The sequence below is a fragment of the Stenella coeruleoalba genome (assembly GCF_951394435.1).
Source record: "Stenella coeruleoalba genome assembly, contig: scaffold_193, whole genome shotgun sequence".
In the NCBI taxonomy this organism is placed as follows: domain Eukaryota; kingdom Metazoa; phylum Chordata; class Mammalia; order Artiodactyla; family Delphinidae; genus Stenella; species Stenella coeruleoalba.
In genome coordinates, this window is record NW_027646145.1 from 395,679 (window position 1) to 412,043 (window position 16,365).

Genomic DNA, 16,365 nt, shown 5'->3' on the forward strand with positions numbered 1-16,365 from the left:
TAAACCGTCCCCGTCCCCTAACCCTAACCCTAGCCCGAACCCTAACCCTAACCCTTCCCCAAATCCTGACCCTCACCCGTTCCGTAAACCTAATCCGTACGCTAACACTAACCCGTGCCCTCACACGTACACTCCCCCTAAAGCGTTGTCGTAACCTCACCTGGACCCTAAACCGTCGCCGTCCCCTAACCCTAAACCTAGCCCGAACCCTAACCCTAACCCTTCCCCGAAGCCTGACCCTCACCCGTCCCCTAATCCTAACCCGTACGCTAACACTAACCCGCGCCCTCACACGTACGCTCCCCCTAAAGCGTTGTCTTACCCTCACCTGAACCCTAAACCGTCCCCGTGCCCTAACCCTAACCCTAGCCCGAACCCTAACCCTAACCCTTCCCCGAAGCCTGACCCTCACCCGTCCCCTAATCCTAATACGTACGCTAACACTAACCCGCGCCCTCACACGTACGCTCCACCTAAAGCGTTGTCGTACCCTCCCCTGGACCCTAAACCGTCCCCGTCCCCTAACCCTAACCCTAGCCCGAACCCTAACCGTAACCCTTTCCTGAAGCCTGACCCTCACCCGTCCCCTAATTCTAACCCGTACGCTAACACTAACCCGTGCCCTCACACCTACGCTCCCCCTAAAGCGTTGTCGTACCCTCCCCTGGACCCTAAACCGCCCCATCCCCTAACACTAACCCTAGCCCGAACCCTAACCCTAACACTTCCCCGAAGCCTGACCCTCACCCGTCCCCTAATCCTAACCCGTACGCTAACACTAACCCGCGCACTCACACGTACGCTCCCCCTAAAGCGTTGTCGTACCCTCCCCTGGACCCTAAACCGTCCCCGTCCCCTAACCCTAACCCTAGCCCGAACCCTAACCCTAAGCCATCCCCGATACCTGACCCTCACCCGTCCCCTAATCCTAACCCGTACGCTAACACTAACCCGCGCCCTCACACGTACGCTCCCCCTAAAGCGTTGTCGTACCCTCACCTGGACTCTAAACTGTCCCCGTCCCCTAACCCTAACCCTAGACCGAACCCTAACCCTAAGCCTTCCCCGAAGCCTGACCCTCACCCGTCCCCTAATCCTAACCCGTACGCTAACACTAACCCGTGCCCTCACACGTACGCTCCCCCTAAAGCGTTGTCGTACCCTCACCTGGACCCTAAACCGTCCCTGTCCCCTAACCCTAAACCTACCCCGAACCCTAACCCTAAACCTTCCACGAAGCCTGACCCTCACCCGTCCCCTAATCCTAACCCGTACGCTAACAATAACCCACGCCCTCACACGTACGCTCCCCCTAAAGCGTTGTCGTACCCTCACCTGGACCCTAAACCGTCCCCGTCCCCTAACCCTAACCCTAGCCCGAACCCTAACCCTAACCCTTCCCCGAAGCCTGACCCTACCCGTTCCGTAATCCTAATCCGTACGCTAACACTAACCCATGCCCTCACACGTACGCTCCCCCTAAAGCGTTGTCGTACCCTCACCTGGACCCTAAACCGTCCCCGTCCCCTAACCCTAAACCTAGCCCGAACCCTAACCCTAACCCTTCCCCGAAGCCTGACCCTCACCCGTCCCCTAATCCTAACCCGTACGCTAACACTAACCCGCGCCCTCACACGTACGCTCCCCCTAAAGCGTTGTCGTACCCTCACCTGAACCCTAAACCGTCCCCGTCCCCTAAACCTAACCCTAGCCCGAATCCTAACCCTAACACTTACCCGAAGCCTTACACTCACCCGTCCCCTATTCCTAACCTGTACGCAAACACTAACCCGCGCCCTCACACGTACGCTCCCCCTAAAGCATTGTCGTACCCTCCCCAGGACCCTAAACCGTCCCCGTCCCCTAACCCTAACCCTAGCCCGAACCCTAACCCTAAAACTTCCCCGAAGCCTGACCCTCACCCGTCCCCTAATCCTAAACCGTACACTAACACTAACCTGCTCCCTCACACGTACGCACCCCCTAACGCGTTGTCGTACCCTCCCCTGGACCCTAAACCGTCCCCGTCCCCTAACGCTAACCCTAGCCCGAACCCTAACCCTAACCCTTCCCCGAAGCCTAACCATCACCCGTCCCCTAATCCTAACCCGTACGCTAACACTAACCCGCGCCCTCACATGTACGCTCCCCCTAAAGTGTTGTCGTACCCTCACCTGGACCCTAAACCGTCCCCGTCCCCTAAGCCTAACCCTAGCCCGAACCCTAACCCTAACCCTTCCCCGAAGCCTGACCCTCACCCGTCCCCTAATCCTAACACGTACGCTAACACTAACCCGCGCCCTAACACGTACGCTCCCCCTAAAGCGTTGTCTTACCCTCACCTGAACCCTAAACCGTCCCCGTCCCCTAACCCTAACCCTAGCCCGAACCCTAACCCTAAACCTTCCCCGAAGCCTGACCCTCACCCGTCCCCTAATCCTAACCCGTACGCTAACACTAACCCGCGCCCTCACACGTACGCTCCACCTAAAGCGTTGTCGTACCCTCCCCTGGACCCTAAACCGTCCCCGTCCCCTAACCCTAACCCTAGCCCGAACCCTAACCCTAACCCTTTCCTGAAGCCTGACCCTCACCCGTCCCCTAATCCTAACCCGTACGCTAACACTAACCCGCGCCCTGACACGTACGCTCCCCCTAAAGCGTTGTCGTACCCTACCCTGGACCCTAAACTGTCCCCGTCCCCTAAACCTAACCCTAGCCCGAATCCTAACCCTAACCCTTCCCCGAAGCCTGACCCTCACCCGTTCCCTAATCCTAACCCGTACGCTAACACTGACCCGCGCCCTCACACCTACGCTCCCCCTAATGCGTTGTCATACCCTCCCCTGGACCCTAAACCGTCCCCGTCCCCTAACCCTAACCCTAGCCCGAACCCTAACCCTAACCCTTCCCCGAAGCCTGTTCCTCACCCGTCCCCTAATCCTAACACGTACGCTAACACTAACCCGCGCCCTCACACGTACGCTTCCCCTGAAGCGTTGTCGTACCCTCCCCTGGACCCTAAACAGTCCCCATCCCCTAACCCTAACCCTAGCCCGAACCCTAACCCTAAGCCTTCCCCGAAGCCTGACCCTCACCAGTCCCCTAATCCTAACCCGTACGTTAACACTAACCCGCGTCCTCACACCTACGCTCTGCCTAAAGCGTTGTCGTACCCTCCCCTGGACCCTAAACCGTCCCCGTCCCCTAACCCTAACCCTAGTCCGAACCCTAACCCTAATCCTTCCCCGAAGCCTGACCCTCACCCGTCCCCTAATACTAACCCGTACGCTAACACTAACCCGCGCACTCACACGTACGCTCCCCCTAAAGCGTTGTCGTACCCTCCCCTGGACCCTAAACCGTCCCCGTCCCCTAACCCTAACCCTAGCCCGAACCCTAACCCTAACCCTTCCCCGAAGCCTGACCCTCATCCGTCCCCTAATCCTAACCCGTACGCTAACACTACCCGGGCCCTCACACGTACGCTCCCCCTAAAGCGTTGTCGTACCCTCCCCAGGACCCTAAACCGTCCCCGTCCCATAACCCTAACCCTAGCCCGAACCCTAACCCTAAGCCTTCCCCGAAGCCTGACCCTCACCCGTCCCCTAATCCTAACCCGTACGCTAACACTAACCCGCGCCCTCACACGTACGCTCCCCCTAAAGCGTTGTCGTACCCTCACCTGGACCCTAAACCGTCCCCGTCCCCTAACCCTAACCCTAGCCCGAATCCTAACCGTAACCCTTCCCCGAAGCCTGACCCTCACCCGTCCCCTAATCCTAACCTGTACGCTAACACTAACCCGCGCCCTCACACCTACGCTCCCCCTAAAGTGTTGTCGTACCCTCCCCTGGACCCTGAACAGTCCCCGTCCCCTAAACCTAACCCTAGCCCGAACCCTAACCCTAACCGTTCCCGGAAGTCTGACCCTCACCCGTCCCCTATTCCTAACCCGTACGCTTACACTAACCCGCGCCCTCACACCTACGCTCCCCCTAAAGCGTTGTCGTACCCTGCCCTGGACCCTAACCCGTCCCCGTCCCCTAAAACTAAACCTAGCCCGAACCCTAACCCTAACACTTCCCCGAAGCCTGACCATTACCCGTCCCCTAATCCTAACCTGTACGCTAACACTAACCAGCGCCCTCACACGTACGCTCCCCCTAAAGCGTTGTCGTACCCTCCCCTGGACCCTAAACCGTCCCCGTCCCCTAACGCTAACCCTAGCCCGAACCCTAAACCTAACCCTTCCCCGAAGCCTAACCATCACCCGTCCCCTAATCCTAACCCGTACGCTAACACTAACCCGCGCCCTCACACGTACACTCCCCCTAAAGCGTTGTCGTACCCTCACCTGGACCCTAAACCGTCCCCGTCCCCTAACCCTAACCCTAGCCCGAGCCCTAACCCTAACCCTTCCCCGAATCCTGACCCTCACCCGTTCCGTAATCCTAATCCGTACGCTAAAACTAACCCGTGCCCTCACACGTACGCTCCCCCTAAAGCGTTGTCGTACCCTCACCTGGACCCTAAACCGTCCCCGTCCCCTAACCCTAAACCTAGCCCGAACCCTAACGCTAACCCTTCCCCGAAGCCTGACCCTCACCCGTCCCCTAATCCTACACCGTAAGCTAACACTAACCCGCGCCCTCACACGTACGCTCCCCCTAAGGCGTTGTCGTACACTCCCCTGGACCCTAAACCGTCCCCGTCCCCTAACTCTAACCCTAGCCCGAACCCTAACCCTTACCCTTCCCCGAATCCTGACCCTCACCCATTCCGTAATCCTAATCCGTACGCTAACACTAACCCGTGCCCCCACACGTACGCTCCCCCTAAAGCGTTGTCGTACCCTCACCTGGACCCTAAACCGTCCCCGTCCCCTAACCCTAAACCTAGCCCGAACCCTAACCCTAACCCTTCCCCGAAGCCTGACCCTCACCCGTCCCCTAATCCTAACCCGTACGCTAACACTAACCCGTGCCCTCACACGTACGCTCCCCCTAAAGCGTTGTCGTACCCTCACCTGGATCCTAAACCGTCCCCGTCCCCTAACCCTAACCCTAGCCCGAATCCTAACCCTAACCCTTCCCCGAAGCCTGACCCTACCCCGTCCCCTAATCCTAACCCGTACGCTAACACTAACCCACGCCCTCACACGTACCCTCCCCCTAAAGCGTTGTCGTACCCTCACCTGGACCCTAAGCCGTACCCGTCCCCTAACCCTAACCCTAGCCCGAACCCTAACCTAACCCTTCCCCGAAGCCTGATGTTCACCCGTCCCCTAATCCTAACCCGTACGCTAACACTAACCCGCGCCCTCACACCTACGCTCCCCCTAAAGCGTTGTCGTACCCTCACCTGGACCCTAAAATGTCCCCGTCCCGTAACCCTAACCCTAGCCCGAACCCTAACCCTAACCCTTCCCCGAAGCCAGACCCTCACCCGTCCCCTAATCCTAACCCGTACGCTAACACTAACCCGCACCCTCACTCCTACGCTCCCCCTAAAGCGTTGTCGTACCCTCCCCTGGACCCTAAACCGTCCCCGTCCCCTAACCCTAACCCTTCCCCGAATCCTGACCCTCACCCGTTCCGTAATCCTAATCCGAACGCTGACACTAACCCGTGCCCTCACACGTACGCTCCCCCTAAAACGTTGTCGTACCCTCACGTGGACCCTAAACCGTCCCCGTCCCCTAACCCTAAACCTAGCCCGAACCCTAACGCTAACCCTTCCCCGAAGCCTGACCCTCACCCGTCCCCTAATCCTAACCCGTACGCTAACACTAACCCACGCCCTCACACGTACGCTCCCCCTAAAGCGTTAAGTACCCTCACCTGGACCCTAAACCGTCCCCGTCCCCTAACCCTAACCCTAGCCCGAACCCTAACCCTAACCCTTCCCCGAAGCCTGACCCTCACCCGTCCCCTAATCCTAACCCGTACGCTAACACTAACCCACGCCCTCACACCTACGCTCCCCCTAAAGTGTTGTCGTAAACTCCCCTGGACCCTAAACCGTCCCCGTCCCCTAACCCTAACCCTAGCCCGAACCCTAACCCTAACCCTTCCCCGAAGCCTGACCCTCACCCGTCCCCTAATCCTAACCCGTACGCTAATCCTAATCCACGCCCTCACATGTACGCTCCCCCTAAAACGTTGTCATACGTTCCCCTGGACCCTAAACCGTCCCCGTCCCCTAACCCTAATCCTAGCCCGAACCCTAACCCTAAGCCTTCCCAGAAGCCTGACTCTCACCCGTCCCCTAATACTAACCCGTACGCTAACACTAAATCGCACCCTCACACGTACGCTCCCCCTAAAGCGTAGTCGTACCCTCCCCTGGACCCTATACCGTCCCCGTCCCCTAACCCTAACCCTAGCCCGAACCCTAACCCTAAACCTTCCCCGAAGCCTGACCCTCACCCGTCCCCTAATCCTAAACCGTACACTAACACTAACCTGCTCCCTCACACGTACGCTCCCCCTAAAGCGTTGTCGTACCCTCCCCTGGACCCTAAACCGTCCCCGTCCCCTAACGCTAACCCTAGCCCGAACCCTAACCCTAACCCTTCCCCGAAGCCTAACCATCACCCGTCCCCTAGTCCTAACACGTACGCTAAAACTAACCCGCGCCCTCACATGTACGCTCCCCCTAAAGTGTTGTCGTACCCTCCCCTGGACCCTAAACCGTCCCCGTCCCCTAACCCTAACCCTAGCCCGAACCCTAACCCTAACCCTTCCCCAAATCCTGACCCTCAACCGTTCCGTAAACCTAATCCGTACGCTAACACTAACCCGTGCCCTAACACGTACGCTCCCCCTAAAGCGTTGTCGTACCCTCCCCTGGATCCTAAACCGTCGCCGTCCCCTAACCCTAAACCTAGCCCGAACCCTAACCCTAACCCTTCCCCGAAGCCTGACCATCACCCGTCCCCTAATCCTAACCCATACGCTAACACTAACCCGCGCCCTCACACGTACGCTCCCCCTAAAGCGTTGTCTTACGCTCACCTGAACCCTAAACCGTCCCTGTCCACTAACCCTAACCCTAGCCCGAACCCTAACCCTAAACCTTCCCCGAAGCCTGACCCTCACCCGTCCCCTAATCATAACACGTACGCTAACACTAACCCGCGCCCTCACATGTACGCTCCACCTAAAGCGTTGTCGTACCCTCCCCTGGACCCTAAACCGTCCCCGTCCCCTAACCCTAACCCTAGCCCGAACCCTAACCCTAACCCTTCCCCGAAGCCTGACCCTCACCCGTCCCCTAATCCTAACCCGTACGCTAACACTGACCCGCGCCCTCACACCTACGCTCCCCCTAAAGCGTTGTCGTACCCTCCCCTGGACCCTAAACCGTCCCCGTCCCCTAACCCTAACCCTAGCCTGAACCCTAACCCTAACCCTTCCCCGAAGCCTGACCCTCACCCGTCCCCTAATACTAACCCGTACGCTAACACTAACACGCGCCCTCACACGTACGCTCCCCCTAAAGCGTTGTCGTACCCTCCCCTGGACCCTAAACCGTCCCCGTCCCATAACCCTAACCCTAGCCCGAACCCTAACCTTAACCCTTCCCCGAAGCCTGACCCTCACCCATCCCCTAACTCGTACGCTAACACTACCTGGGCCCTCACACGTACGCTCCCCCTAAAGCGTTGTCGTACTCTCCCCTGGACCCTAAACCGTCCCCGTCCCATAACCCTAACCCTAGCCCGAACCCTAACCCTAACCCTTCCCCGAAGCCTGACCCTCACCCGTCCCCTAATCCTAACCCGTACGCTAACACTAGCCCGCGCCCTCACACCTACGTTCCCCCTAAAGCGTTGTCGTACCCTCACCTGGACCCTAAACCGTCCCCGTCCCCTAACCCTAACCCTAGCCCGAACCCTAACCCTAACCCTTCCCCGAAGCCTGACCCTCACCCGTCTCCTAATCCTAACCCGTACGCTAACACTATCCCGCGCCCTCATACCTAGGCTCCCCCTAAAGCGTTTTCATACCCTCACCTGGACCCTAAACCGTCCCCGTCCCCTAACCCTAACCCTAGCCCGAACCCTAACCCTAACCCTTCCCGGAAGCCTAACCATCACCCGTCCCCTAATCCTAACCCGTACTTTAACACTAACCCGCGCCCTCACATGTACGCTCCTTCTAAAGCGTTGTCGTACCCTCACCTGGACCCTAAACCGTCCCCGTCCCCTAACCCTAAACCTAGCCCGAACCCTAACCCTAACCCTTCCCCGAAGCCTGACTCTCACCCGTCCCCTAATCCTAACCCGTACGCTAACACTAACCCGCGCCCTCACACGTACGCTCCCCCTAAAGCGTTGTCGTACCCTCACCTGGACCCTAAACCGTCCCCGTCCCCTAACCCTAAACCTAGCCCGAACCCTAACCCTAACCCTTCCCCGAAGCCTGACTCTCACCTGTCCTTTAACCCTAAACCGTACGCTAACACTAACCCGCGCCCTCACACGTACGCTCCCCCTAAAGCGTTGTCGTACCCTCCCCTGGACCCTAAACCGTCCCCGTCCCCTAACCCTAACCCTAGCCTGAACCCTAACCCTAACCCTTCCCCGAAGCCTGTCCCTCACCCGTCCCCTAATCCTAACCCGTACGCTAACACTAACCCTCGCCCTCACACCTACGCTCCCCCTAAAGCGTTGTCGTACCCTCACCTGTACCCTAAACCGTCCCCGTCCCCTAACCCTAACCCTAGCCCGAACCCTAACCCTAAACCTTCCCCGAAGCCTGACCCTCACCGGTCCCCTAATCCTAACACGTACGCTAACACTAACCCGCGCCCTCACACGTACGCTTCCCCTGAAGCGTTGTCGTACCCTCCCCTGGACCCTAAACCGTCCCCATCCCCTAACCCTAACCCTAGCCCGAACCCTAACCCTAAGCCTTCTCCGAAGCCTGACCCTCACCAGTCCCCTAATCCTAAACCGTACGCTAACACTAATCCGCGTCCTCACACCTATGCTCCCCCTAAAGCGTTGTCGTACCCTCCCCTGGACCCTAAACCGTCCCCGTCCCCTAACCCTAACCCTAGCCCGAACCCTAACCCTAACCCTTCCCCGAAGCCTGACCCTCACCCGTCCCCTAATACTAACCCGTACGCTAACACTAACCCGCGCCCTCACACGTACGCTCCCCCTAAAGCGTTGTCGTACCCTCCCCTGGACCCTAAACCGTCCCCGTCCCCTAACCCTAACCCTAGCCCGAACCCTAACCCTAACCCTTCCCCGAAGCCTGACCCTCACCCGTCCCCTAATCCTAACCTGTACGCTAACACTAACCCGCGCCCTCACACCTACGCTCCCCCTAAAGTGTTGTCGTACCCTCCCCTGGACCCTGAACAGTCCCCGTCCCCTAAACCTAACCCTAGCCCGAACCCTAACCCTAACCGTTCCCGGAAGCCTGACCCTCACCCGTCCTCTAATCCTAACTTATACGCTTACACTAACCCGCGCCCTCACACCTACGCTCCCCCTAAAGCGTTGTCGTACCCTGCCCTGGACCCTAAACCGTCACCGTCCCCTAACCCTACCCCTAGCCCGAACCCTAACCCTAACCCTTCCCCGAAGCCTGACCCTCACCCGAACCCTAATCCTAACCCGTACGCTAACACTAACCCGCGCCCTCACACGTACGCTACCCCTAAAGCGTTGTCGTACCCTCCCCTGGATCGTAATCCGTCCCCGTCCCCTAACCCTAACCCTAGCCCGAACCCTAACCCTAAGCCTTCCCCAAAGCCTGACGCTCACCCGTCCCCTAATCCTAACCCGTACGCTAACACTAACCCGCGCCCTCACACCTACGCTCCCCCTAAAGCGTTGTCGTACACTCCCCTGGACCCTAAACCGTCCCCGTCCCCTAAACCTAAACCTAGCCCGAACCCTAACCCTAACCCTTCCCCGAATCCTAACCATCACCCGTCCCCTAATCCTAACCCGTACGCTAACACTAACCCGCGCCCTCACATGTACGCTCCCCCTAAAGTGTTGTCGTACCCTCACCTGGACCCTAAACCGTCCCCGTCCCCTAACCCTAACCCTAGCCCGAACCCTAACCCTAACCCTTCCCCGAATCCTGACCCTCACCCGTTCCGTAATCCTAAACCGTACGCTAACACTAACCCGCGCCCTCACACGTACGCTCCCCCTAAAGCGTTGTCGTACCCTCACCTGGACCCTAAACCGTCCCCGTCCCCTAATCCTAAACCTAGCCCGAACCCTAACCCTAACCCTTCCCCGAAGCCTGACCCTCACCCGTCCCCTAATCCTAACCCGTACGCTAACACTAACCCGCGCCCTCACACGTACGCTCCCCCTAAAGCGTTGTCTTACCCTCACCTGAACCCTAAACCGTCCCCGTCCCCTAACCCTAACCCTAGCCCGAACCCTAACCCTAACCCTTCCCCGAAGCCTGACCCTCACCCGTCCCCTAATCCTAACCCGTACGCTAACACTAACCCGCGCCCACACACGAACGCTCCCCCTAAAGCGTTGTCGTACCCTCCCCTGGACCCTAAACGGTCCCCATCCCCTAACCCTAACCCTAGACCGAACCCTAACCCTAACCCTTCCCCGAAGCCTGACCCTCACCCGTCCCCTAATCCTAACACGTACGCTAACACTAACCCGCGCCCTCACATGTACGCTCCCCCTAAAGTGTTGTCGTACCCTCACCTGGACCCGAAACCGTCCCCGTCCCCTAACCCTAACCCTAGCCCGAACCCTAACCCTAACCCTTCCCCAAATCCTGACCCTCACCCGTTCTGTAAACCTAATCCGTACGCTAACACTAACCCGTGCCCTCACACGTACGCTCCCCCTAAAGCGTTGTCGTACCCTCCCCTGGACCCTAAACCGTCCCCGTCCCCTAAACCTAACCCTAGCCCGAACCCTAACCTAACCCTTCCCCGAAGCCTGATGTTCACCCGTCCCCTAATCCTAACCCGTACGCTAACACTAACCCGCACCCTCACACCTACGCTCCCCCTAAAGCGTTGTCGTACCCTCCCCTGGACCCTAAAATGTCCCCGTCCCCTAACCCTAAACCTAGCCCGAACCCTAACCCTAACCCTTCCCCGAAGCCTGACCCTCACCCGTGCCCTAATCCTAACCCGTACGCTAACACTAACCCGCGCCCTCACTCCTACGCTCCCCCTAAAGCGTTGTCGTACCCTCCCCTGGACCCTAAACCGTCCCCGTCCCCTAACCCTAACCATAGCCCGAACCCTAACCCTAACCATTCCCCGAAGCCTGTACCTCACCCGTCCCCTAATCCTCACCCGTACGCTAACACTAACCTGCGCCCTCACACGTACGCTCCCCCTAAAGCATTGTCGTACCGTCCCCTGGACCCTAAACCGTCCCCGTCCCCTAACGCTAACCCTAGCCCGAACCCTAACCCTAACACTTCCCCGAACCCTTACCCTCACCCGTATCCTAATCCTAAACCGTACGCTAACACTAACCCGCGTCCTCACACGTACGCTCCCTCTAAAGCGTTGTCGTACCCTCACCTGGACCCTAAACCGTCCCCGTGCCCTAACCCTAACCCTAGCCCGAACCCTAACCCTAACCCTTCCCTGAAGCCTGACCCTCACCCGTCCCCTAATCCTAACCCATACGCTAACACTAACCCGCGCCCTCACACCTACGCTCCCCCTAAAGCGTTGCCGTACCCTCACCTGGACCCTAAACCGTCCCTGTCCCCTAACCCTAACCCTAGCCCGAACCCTATCCCTAACCTTTCCCCGAAGCCTGACCCTCACCCGTCCCCTAATCCTAACCCGTACGCTAACGCTAACCCGCGCCCTCACACGTACGCTCCTCCTAAAGCGTTGTCGTACCCTCCCCTGGACCCTAAACCGGCCCCGTCTCCTAACCCTAACCCTAGCCCGAACCCTAACCCTAAACCTTCGCCGAAGCCTGACCCTCACCCGTCCACTAATCCTAACCCGTACGCTAACACTACCTGGGCCCTCACACGTACGCTCCCCCTAAAGCGTTGTCGTACCCTCCCCTGGACCCTAAACCGTCCCCGTCCCCTAACCCTAACCCTAGCCCGAACCCTAACCCTAACCCTTCCCCGAAGCCTGACCCTCACCCGTCCCCTAATACTAACCCGTACGCTAACACTAACCCGCGCCCTCACACGTACGCTCCCCCTAAAGCGTTGCCGTACCCTCCCCTGGACCCTAAACCGTCCCCGTCCCATAACCCTAACCCTAGCCCGAACCCTAACCCTAACCCTTCCCCGAAGCCTGACCCTCACCCGTCCCCTAATCCTAACCCGTACGCTAACACTATCCCACGCCCTCATACCTAGGCTCCCCCTAAAGCGTTGTCATACCCTCACCTGGACCCTAAACCGTCCCCGTCCCCTAACCCTAACCCTAGCCCGAACCCTAACCCTAACACTTCCCCGGAGCCTGACCCTCACCCGTCCCCTAATCCTAACCCGTACGCTAACACTAACCCGCGCCGTCACACGTACGCTCCCCCTAAAGCGTTGTCGTACCCTCCCCTGGACCCTAAACCGTCCCCGTCCCCTAACCCTAACCGTAGCCCGAATCCTAACCATAACCCTTCCCCGAAGCCTGACCCTCACCCGTCCCCTAATCCTAACCTGTACGCTAACACTAACCCGCGCCCTCACACCTACGCTCCCCCTAAAGTGTTGTCGTACCCTCCCCTGGACCCTGAACAGTCCCCGTCCCCTAAACCTAACCCTAGCCCGAACCCTAACCCTAACCGTTCCCGGAAGCCTGATCCTCACCCGTCCCCTAATCCTAACCCATACGCTTACACTAACCCGCGCCCTCACACCTACGCTCCCTCTAAAGCGTTGTCGTACCCTGCCCTGGACCCTAAACCGTCACTGTCCCCTAACCCTAACCCTAGCCCGAACCCTAACCCTAACCCTTCCCCGAAGCCTGACCCTAACCCGAATCCTAATCCTAACCCGTACGCTAACACTAACCCGCGCCCTTACACGTACGCTCCCCCTAAAGCGTTGTCGTACCCTACCCTGGATCGTAATCCGTCCCCGTCCCCTAACCCTAACCCTAGCCCAAACCCTAACCCTAAGCCTTCCCCAAAGCCTGACGCTCACCCGTCCCCTAATCCTAACCCTTACGCTAACACTAACCCGCGCCCTCACACCTACGCTCCCCCTAAAGCGTTGTCGTACACTCCCCTGGACCCTAAACCATCCCCGTCCCCTAAACCTAAACCTAGCCCGAACCCTAACCCTAACCCTTCCCCGAAGCCTGACCATCACCCGTCCCCTAATCCTAACCCGTACGCTAACACTAACCCGCGCTCTCAACGTACGCTCCCCCTAAAGCGTTGTCGTACCCTCCCCTGGACCCTAAACCGTCCCCGTCCCCTAACGCTAACCCTAGCCCGAACCCTAACCCTAACCCTTCCCCGAAGCCTAACCATCACCCGTCGCCTAATCCTAACCCGTACGCTAACACTAACCCGCGCCCTCACATGTACGCTCTCCCTAAAGTGTTGTCGTACCCTCACCTGGACCCTAAACCGTCCCCATCCCCTAACCCTAACCCTAGCCCGAACCCTAACCCTAACCCTTCCCGGAAGCCTAACCATCACCCGTCCCCTAATCCTAACCCGTACGCTAACACTAACCCGCGCCCTCACACGTACACTCCCCCTAAAGTGTTGTCGTACCCTCACCTGGACCCTAAACAGTCCCCGTCCCCTAACTCTAAACCTAGCCCGAACCCTAACCCTAACCCTTCCCCGAAGCCTGACCCTCACCCGTCCCCTAATCCTAACCCGTACGCTAACACTAACCCGCGCCCTCACACGTACGCTCCCCCTAAAGCGTTGTCGTACCCTCACCTGGACCCTAAACCGTCCCCGTCCCCTAACCCTAAACCTAGCCCGAACCCTAACCCTAACCCTTCCCCGAAGCCTGACTCTCACCCGTCCCCTAATCCTAACCCGTACGCTAACACTAACCCGCGCCCTCACACGTACGCTCCCCCTAAAGCGTTGTCGTACCCTCACCTGGACCCTAAACCGTCCCCGTCCCCTAACCCTAAACCTAGCCCGAACCCTAACCCTAACCCTTCCCCGAAGCCTGACTCTCACCTGTCCTTTAACCCTAAACCGTACGCTAACACTAACCCGCGCCCTCACACGTACGCTCCCCCTAAAGCGTTGTCGTACCCTCCCCTGGACCCTAAACCGTCCCCGTCCCCTAACCCTAACCCTAGCCTGAACCCTAACCCTAACCCTTCCCCGAAGCCTGTCCCTCACCCGTCCCCTAATCCTAACCCGTACGCTAACACTAATCCTCGCCCTCACACCTACGCTCCCCCTAAAGCGTTGTCGTACCCTAACCTGTACCCTAAACCGTCCCCGTCCCCTAACCCTAACCCTAGCCCGAACCCTAACCCTAACCCTTCCCCGAAGCCTGACCCTCACCCGTCCCCTAATCCTAACACGTACGCTAACACTAACCCGCGCCCTCACACGTACGCTTCCCCTGAAGCGTTGTCGTACCCTCCCCTGGACCCTAAACCGTCCCCATCCCCTAACCCTAACCCTAGCCCGAACCCTAACCCTAAGCCTTCTCCGAAGCCTGACCCTCACCAGTCCCCTAATCCTAACCCGTACGCTAACACTAACCCGCGTCCTCACACCTACGCTCCCCCTAAAGCGTTGTCGTACCCTCCCCTGGACCCTAAACCGTCCCCGTCCCCTAACCCTAACCCTAGCCCGAACCCTAACCCTAACCCTTCCCCGAAGCCTGACCCTCACCCGTCCCCTAATACTAACCCGTACGCTAACACTAACCCGCGCCCTCACACCTACGCTCCCCCTAAAGTGTTGTCGTACCCTCCCCTGGACCCTGAACAGTCCCCGTCCCCTAAACCTAACCCTAGCCCGAACCCTAACCCTAACCGTTCCCGGAAGCCTGACCCTCACCCGTCCCCTAATCCTAACCCATACGCTTACACTAACCCGCGCCCTCACACCTACGCTCCCCCTAAAGCGTTGTCGTACCCTGCCCTGGACCCTAAACCGTCTCCGTCCCCTAACCCTAACCCTAGCCCGAACCCTAACCCTAACCCTTCCCCGAAGCCTGACCCTCACCCGAACCCTAATCCTAACCCGTACGCTAACACTAACCCGCGCCCTCACACGTACGCTCCCCCTAAAGCGTTGTCGTACCCTCCCCTGGATCGTAATCCGTCCCCGTCCCCTAACCCTAACCCTAGCCCGAACCCTAACCCTAAGTCTTCCCCAAAGCCTGACGCTCACCCGTCCCCTAATCCTAACCCGTACGCTAACACTAACCCGCGCCCTGACACCTACGCTCCCCCTAAAGCGTTGTCGTACACTCCCCTGGACCCTAAACCGTCCCCTAAACCTAAACCTAAACCTAGCCCGAACCCTAACCCTAACCCTTCCCCGAAGCCTAACCATCACCCGTCCCCTAATCCTAACCCGTACGCTAACACTAACCCGCGCCCTCACATGTACGCTCCCCCTAAAGTGTTGTCGTACCCTCACCTGGACCCTAAACCGTCCCCGTCCCCTAACCCTAACCCTAGCCCGAACCCTAACCCTAACCCTTCCCCGAATCCTGACCTTCACCCGTTCCGTAATCCTAAACCGTACGCTAACACTAACCCGCGCCCTCACACGTACGCTCCCCCTAAAGCGTTGTCGTACCCTCACCTGGACCCTAAACCGTCCCCGTCCCCTAATCCTAAACCTAGCCCGAACCCTAACCCTAACCCTTCCCCGAAGCCTGACCCTCACCCGTCCCCTAATCCTAACCCGTACGCTAACACTAACCCGCGCCCTCACACGTACGCTCCCCCTAAAGCGTTGTCTTACGCTCACCTGAACCCTAAACCGTCCCCGTCCCCTAACCCTAACCCTAGCCCGAACCCTAACCCTAACCCTTCCCCGAAGCCTGACCCTCACCCGTCCCCTAATCCTAACCCGTACGCTAACACTAACCCGCGCCCACACACGAACGCTCCCCCTAAAGCATTGTCGTACCCTCCCCTGGACCCTAAACGGTCCCCATCCCCTAACCCTAACCCTAGCCCGAACCCTAACCCTAACCCTTCCCCGAAGCCTAACCATCACCCGTCCCCTAATCCTAACCCGTACGCTAACACTAACCCGCGCCCTCACACGTACACTCCCCCTAAAGTGTTGTCGTACCCTCACCTGGACCCTAAACCGTCCCCGTCCCCTAACCCTAACCCTAGCCCGAACACTAACCCTAACCCTTCCCCGAATCCTGACACTCACCCGTTCCGTAATCCTAATCCGTACGCTAACAC

At 58.8% G+C, this 16,365-nt stretch overlaps 1 long non-coding RNA gene across 1 annotated transcript in view; it reads right to left on the bottom strand.

Moving 5' to 3' along the window:
- Nucleotides 1–16,365, bottom strand: part of LOC307181305 — a 478,254-nt gene that overhangs the window by 308,665 nt on the left and 153,224 nt on the right. The window lies entirely within an intron of this gene.